This window comes from Pteropus alecto, unplaced genomic scaffold (genome assembly GCF_000325575.1).
Source record: "Pteropus alecto unplaced genomic scaffold, ASM32557v1 scaffold21, whole genome shotgun sequence".
Lineage (NCBI taxonomy): Eukaryota > Metazoa > Chordata > Mammalia > Chiroptera > Pteropodidae > Pteropus > Pteropus alecto.
This window is the reverse complement of record NW_006436282.1, coordinates 27,385,371-27,392,828: the sequence shown is the minus strand read 5'-3', so window position 1 is coordinate 27,392,828 and position 7,458 is coordinate 27,385,371.

Here is a 7,458-nt window from a genome sequence, read left to right as displayed (position 1 = left end):
ACCACATTAAAAAAAAAAAGCAGAATTAATTTAATAATATGTATCCAAAATAACGTAATTCTAACCTGTGATCAGTATTAAATATTATTGAGGTGGCGCGTGTTCTCTGTTAGTGTACTAGGTTGTCAGAGGGTACTTTGCGCATCTCACTTCAGACGAGTCACAGTCCCAGTGCTCGGGCGCCTCATGTGGCCCAGTGCCTGCCCGACTGGACAGCACAGCTCTAGAAAAACAAACACATAATTATAACCTGTGCTAAGAGCTCAGGAGAGCAAGGCCGGAGTGTACAAAGGTGAGGGAAGCCAAGCTGAATTGGGGAGACAGAGAAAGCCTCTCGAAAAAATGAACATTTAAGCTAAACCCTGAAGCACGGCTGGGCGTGAAGCTGGCAGAACAGACGCTAACGTTTTCCCCGCAAAGGGAGAGGCACGTGCAGAATTCCCGAGGGAGGAAAGAGCCAGTGCATTGGGGAGACCGAGAGGGCTGGTCCGGAGGGATGCACCAGATGAGGGAAGACCATGGGGGCCTCAGAGGTCACCCGGGAGATGTAGATCATGTACGACATTCAGCTGCAGGCCGGAGAAGGGATTGTAGCAAGCTGACGTCACTGTCAGCCACCCCGTCTCCATCCACCTCTGCCATTCCGCCTCCACAATCGGAAAGGGGTCTCTCGCCCCTGGCCTCCCATGGCGCAGGGCAGATCCGGGGACTGGCGTTGGCTTGGCGATGGTTTAAGGTCTGTCCTCACTCATCGGTAACTTGCACGGGACAAGACAAGCAGCACTTGGTCTGGGGGATTTCCTTCTCCCTGTACATGAGGCAACCTTGATGGAAATCATAAAATATGGCAGACTCAGCCCAAAAGACCTAGAGTCAGCCTACTATTTTGAAACGTGGTCTTCTTATGCAAGCAAAATTAATTTTTTCCAGAATATTTGCAACGAAGCATCATACTATACGTCATGAATAAATGGCCTCATGACGGCATTAACTGCCGAGGGCACAATAGAATTTATAATTCGAGCCTCATTTTAATAACGAAAGTCAGAGACTATAGAAACTATGTGTTAAACTATTTGAGTTTTAAAGTTAAAGAATGAAGTTTTAGAGACTATGATGACCTCATTTCTATCCTGTCCCTTCGAATCGTACCTTGCCGGACTGCATTGTGTAAGCAGCATTTTCCTGACTATACATAATAATTTGTTTACTTCTTTTATGCATGTAATTTTTCATTACTGTGCCAGCCTCACTTTCTAAATTTAATATGTAATTTCAAAGCAGAAAATCAACTTTAGTTTTTAAATTAATTATGGGAATTATTCAACTCTTTTTTAAGCATTAACAGTGCCTGCAATATATTAAACCTTTGGATGAACCCCCATAAGCTTTGATTATAATGAAAGGCTGTGGTTTTCCCCTGGTAGCTAATTAGTTGTATTCATATAGCCACCTTTTGTCCATGAAACTAATAAAAAAAGAGAGAGAGATGTGTTTGAACCAATGTAAGGGCAGGGTGATAGCGTCCGGTAAATACATTATATTCTGGGTTTTGTTAATGGAATATTAGATGAAGGGTTAGAAGTGAGTCATTCTCAAAGTTTGTTTCCTCCATCTCTTTAAAAATATTTGAATCTAAATTCTGACATGAACTAGATTCAGCTGAATTACACTCCCTTCTTGTCAGTTTCCATTTCTATTTCTTAAGACTATCATCGCTAAAAAAAAGAACACGTGCTGCCTAAAAACAGAGAGATTTCCAAGGTCGCCGGCCGTGTGTTCAGGACCCGCTCACGCGCTGCCAAACGTGCAACAGCATTGATTTTTTCACTGACAACCCTCTTCACAAAGCCCCTATTTGTCTATATTGTCCAAAAGAGAGAGAAACACATACAGACACACACGCACACACACGCACACGCGCGTGCACACACACACACACACACACACACACTGGTACTTCTGCTGACACATCAGGCTGCTGGAGGAGAAAGATAAATAAAAGTGTGTGGAAAACACATGGCTTCCCACGTGTGTGTGAATGCAGATAACCCGGTGACGTCTAGGTACTATTTTGCCAGCGGCTGCCACTCACCCGTCACAGTGCTCGTCACAGACGCAACACAAACACGAACGTTTCCCCCAAGAAGCTTTGGAACAGCCAAGCATTATTTTAAAGGACAAGCGAGGAGCTTGAAATATCATCTGACCCAACCTTTTGGAACCATACTGAAACAATAGAGAGAATATTCTTTGGTGGAAACTGGCAAAGAAATAGGACACAGCTGCCACTAGCAACTTCTTCTGATTTGTAAAAACACGAGTGCTCACGAAATTCTTCTTTGGAACTTTATTCAAACCCTTATATGTTAACGGAAACTCAGGTTCCACTCCCGACCTAAGTGTGGTGTGAAAAGAGCCAGCCATCCCTCTCCACGAAACAGCACTGTCTAGATTTGGAGTCATCTGCACCCAGAATGCTAACGGACCCCATGGATTTTATTAGCTCATGATTATTTTCCTACACACAGTAAATGCGTTTATCGCCTACTCAAAAGCAATCGATTCCCTTCTTTCCTAACGAAACGCGCAGCACTATTCGAGGTCCCTGGAGCGTGAATGGTTGGTAGGCCTGCTCTCCCGATGGACGAGAGGAATGTTCGCTATGGCTTCATCACAGCCGTGTGGTGAAAATCTCTGATGGCGGTCTTGGCGTGGGGACATGACGCTTCTCTAACCAATAAAACAGAAGGGGAAGTCTTCTGTTGAGATTTCTGGGATACGTTTTCCTTCTTGCTTTCTTGAGAGAGAGAGAGAGACGATCTGCCCTGCAACCTCTTGGTGGCATCGCACGGTGGTGTCGTCGAGAGCCCAGGCACTAATTTTCCATGCTAGTGATCACAGTGGGAAAATGGTAGGAAAACACATACTTGATGACGTTACAGCTTCGCTAAGTTATTTGATCCCTGAAATGCCTCCAGATTTCTTGTTATGTAAGACAATAAATGGCCTGTTATTTAAAAAACTTTTAGTTAGGTTTGCCATTATCGCAGCCTAAAGCTCCCTGACTTATCGAAAGCCTTTCCTCAAAAACTAAAGAAACACGAAACGAATTAAGTTCACGATGAACAGAAAGAGTAGTAAACGCAATGATATCGTGGCTCTATTTCTAGCGCGTGATCGAAGGGACGATCTCTAGAGCTCTCAGTAGGGCAGGCACCCAGCGACCCTCTCACTTGCCATCTTCACAAAAGCCTTTTGAGGTGTGTATTTAACATACAAGAAAACCGAGTGGCCAAGAGAGCGAGGAACTTGACCAAAAGAGCCCAATTTGGAAGAGGGGGAGCTGGGACCCCAAGGCTGCCTGCCTGAGCCCGACCTTCTCTCACGTACCATTCTGCTCCCCAAAACGCTGGAGATTTTCTCAGTGGTTATCAAAAGTCCAAAACATTATTGTAAACGTTGATTTTTCCACAGGCCGATTTTTCAGCGAAGACCAAGCAACTGTTTGCTAGGGGCAAACTGCGCGTCTGCATGTCCTTCGGTCTGTAGTAAAAGCATAAGTGCTCCACCTATGTCAGCCCCACACCGTCCTACCTGTGTGGCCACAGTCCGCCTGCCACTCACAATCTCTTTCCCAAGCTCCTGCTGGCCTACAGCTCATTCAATGACTGCCAGGCAGTGTTCTGAGCAGTTCACATGTATGAGCACGAAGACCTTTAACCCTCACGACTCTTAGACTTTAAATCAATTATTCAATTATTTTAATTAATAATTACTATTGTTACCACTATTTGATAGATGAGGAAACGGAGGCTCAGGAAGAGTAGGTAAGAGCTGGGCGAGCTGGGAAGTGGCAGAGCTGGGGTTAACGCAGTCGGCCAGGCTCCAGGCCCCGCACGCTGACTGCTGCCCCAGGTGGACCCTCTGCCTCGATCACTGCCGAATCCCCAGCAATTAGCTACTCGGTCTTCGCAGAACGAATACCTAAGAGCTGTTTCTATTAGGTAAATGCAAAAATCAGTTACATAAAGTTACTATCCAGTAATGACAGTACCTAAGAAATGGGACTCAAATCCTGTCCCTTAGGAAGTGGAAGAAACTGATGAATGAGTGACACCTGCAGACAGGAAGGCTCAGTGCAGGTGGAGATACTGCGAAAGGAGAGGAAGTAGCTCTAGCGACTGCAGTTTGGTGTTATTTTCCACGAGCTTGATCCATGAGTATTGCCCCTGGTATTTTATTATTAAGTGTCAAGATTTGTTTTTGTAAAAATCGGAGAATCCATGTTCTTAAAGCATTTCGGATATGAAATGCATAAACACGGTCAAACACCCCACGGGTCACCCCGGGCTCCTGTGACATCGGCGCCAGATTCCCAGGGCCCTCAGAGCAGCAGGTTCAGATGTGGCTGGTGTCCCGTGGGATTCCAGCACCTTCTTGCCCCGATCAGCTCCCTCCAGGACCTTGTAGAGGCACCGACTCTGGGAAACTCCACTCCTCTGGCTGATGGCCATGGGTCATGACAGCTTTAATGTCACTCTCTGACCTAGAAGGTGCCGGTCCTAGGCCTGACTCCTACTTGTCCCTGGGAGCTATCCACCCACGTAGGAGGAGCCAGGCCCAGGCTCAGGCTTTTGTCTGCTCGTTAGCAGGGGAGGAGGCGGGTTGACCAGGGCAAAGGCGGGCGTTCTGGGAAGGAAGAGGAGGTCTGGGAGAATGAATGGTCATGACTAGAGGGAAGGAAGAGAAGGGAAAAAGGATGAGTGAGAGAGGGAGAGACAGAGAGAGAGAGAGAGGGCACACACAAATAAGATGAAATGAAACTGCTGAACTCTGCCCGATATCATGGAATTACAGTAATAAACGTATCATATTCAGAAATCACAAGCACCTGTCATGAAGGAATGTACAGGAAACTCACTGCGAAGGGAAGGAACTTGGAGCACACGCATCAAAGTTGTTGTCACCTCTTAGGAGAGAACAAAGATTTTCTTTTCTAACTCCGCAAGGCAGAAGAAACAGCTAAGAAGAAAATTTTAGGCCACTGTGAGGGGAATTTAACAAATGCCCCTATCTGAAATTTAAGGGGCTGTCTGTATGACAGCCAAGTTTCCATAATTCGAGGCATCTAAACGAAACTGAAGTGACAGTTTCTCAGGGACCCTATACCGATAAAGACCTAATTTCCTTACATAGGTGTCCAGCATTCCTCTCGCCGCCCCGACGACAGCTATAAAGACTACAGTTCCGAAATCCCCTAGAACAGAGAATCCCAGGCTGAAGAACTGTCAGCCTAACTGGGATAAATAATGCTGGAATAATGGCGGTCGTGAGAGGGAGTCTTAAAATCTTTTAAACGTTTGCTAAAACTAAGGCGGTAAAGACTCCCGCACGCGGCCAACGCAGATGCCGTCAGTGGCTCCTGCGCAACCTGGACAGGTGATGTCTTTACGCAGTCATTTGCTCAGGATCTTCTTTTTAGTCATAATAAAAGAAATGCTTGAAATCGACTGCTCTTAGTTGTAGAAACTGTGCATTGTGAGAAGCGTTTTCTTCTGGTCTCTTCTTCCCTCTGAGAGATCGATCTCTTAATTTTATGAATCAAGAGTTATCAACATGTCTCCCAAGTCTAGCTCTACTGCGTGGCAGCAGGATAAGGGCGTGCTTTAGATAACACGCCTTTGTTATCCAACTTAACCCACCTGTCCTAGCAGTAATTGGGGTATATTTCAAATCCCTGAACATAGATTATTCACCGGAGGACCCTGGCATGCAGCAGAATTCTCGTATTTGGCTCCCCAGCTCCTTGGGCAGGACTCAAGGCTTCTGGTCTTCTCTCCACAAAGGAGGAAGGTCCTGAGGCCCCAGGCCCTCTGTCTGCCTCTCCGAGCTCTCTCTGAAAGCTCCTGCAACAAGCGTCTGCTCCTGCTCACTCACGTGCTCAAGCCCCATTTTCATTTCCCAAATCTCAGTTCTTGCCTTTTTCTAATTATCCTCCATGGTGGGCAGTCAATATTTGTTCATTCTCTGAACGAGATTCTCTTGATTACTGAACAAGTAGAGGAAAGTAAATCTGACTCTGCTAGAATTTCACTTTAGGGAAATTCATAGTCCTAAAGAATCGATGTATATGCTTTCTCAACAAGACACATTTCAATTATGTTCTTTATCATGTTTAAAAGGAAAACCATTAACTGTGGATTATAATTAACTTTAGAACAAGACAGTTGCTTCTCTTCGAAAACAAAAACTTTAGTATGAGTTAAATATTAAGAGAAAACAGTTATTTCTGTAAATTGATTAAGAATAAGCTACTGGTAGAAAAAACGGAAGTCAAAAAATATATTTTTTAGTTTTTAGAACGATAATACACAGCTCACAGTATAGACTGCAGGATCCTCTACCCGCATCCAGGGAATGCTAGGCAGTTATTTAGAAGTAAACATTTTAAGGGGCTGCCATGAAATGTACAAATATTCACACCAGGTTGGAGAAATAGTCTCTAAACAGCCTCTCAGCAGTTCGGGCCAGGTTTTACCCCCAAATGAGTTCAGATCAGGAGAGTTTCGCAGATGTGCCTGAGACCAAAGAGTAGCTGGTGGGGCCCAACGTACTGAAGGAGAAGTTGGGGGAGACTGGAGATGAAGGGGCTGAAAGCTTCGGTCAAGGGTAGGGGACTGGTGTTAAAAGAAAGCTGGTCCAGGAATGTTCCCGTTACTTCAACCTCCAGGAGCAAAGCGAGTGCCATCTCAGTGACAGGAGGTGCTGCAGTTGCACGTCTGCGTCCCCCCAAAATCTTTAAGTTGAAGCCTAACTCCCAAAAGATGGGGCCGCTGGGAGATGATTAGGTCATAAGGGTGGGGCCTTCACGAGTGAGATTAGTCCCCTTGTAACAGCTGGCAGAGAAGCTCTGTTACCCCTTCCACCTTGTGAGGTCACAGTAAGGAGGCAGCCATCAACGAGGAAGCAGGTTTTTACCAGACACCAAATCCACCAGAGCCTTGATCTTGACCTTCCCAGCCTCCAGAATCGTGAGAAATACGTTTGTTGTTTCTAAGCCACCCAGCCTCTGGAGTTTGGTTATAACAGCCTGAATGCAATAAGACAGGAGGAATTTCAGTTTCTGTACTTGACCTGTTAATTTAGACTTCCTTCTATGCTGGTAAGTGTTCATCTTCTCATCTGTATAAAGGATTTCTCTCACTGTTTGATTTTTCATATTCATCTTTATTCATGTATCCTAAATGCACACATGAGGTATTCTGGGTCACAGACAGATTTCTTATAATTTCACAGTAAATGTGAGTGCTCCGGGCCCGCTTTCCCTAGTCTGTAGCCCCAGAGCAACGTGATGAGGGTGAGGTCCACTGTCCTGCGTGAGCAGCTGGACGTTCCATAGGTGAGGGACGAGGAAAACTGATATTTCTCTGATTATAAAGGAAAAGAAGTCTCAGG